The sequence below is a fragment of the Stegastes partitus genome, unplaced genomic scaffold (assembly GCF_000690725.1).
Source record: "Stegastes partitus isolate 25-593 unplaced genomic scaffold, Stegastes_partitus-1.0.2 Scaffold517, whole genome shotgun sequence".
NCBI classification, from domain to species: Eukaryota; Metazoa; Chordata; class Actinopteri; family Pomacentridae; genus Stegastes; species Stegastes partitus.
This window is the reverse complement of record NW_007578248.1, coordinates 111,504-111,703: the sequence shown is the minus strand read 5'-3', so window position 1 is coordinate 111,703 and position 200 is coordinate 111,504.

Genomic DNA, 200 nt, shown 5'->3' with positions numbered 1-200 from the left:
TTAGATGTCGCACAATGAGAACACAACACAGACACGTATTTGCTCTGCCTCGTATTACACACTCAGACTCTCGCTCGACGCCGGGGTTGACATAATAAATCAATTCTGTCCAATGCGGCAACAAAGGAGTCGAATGTTTGAACCTCTTACCTTTGCGAAAGCACATCGTCATCTAAAGAAAAAGAGAGACGCATCAGATG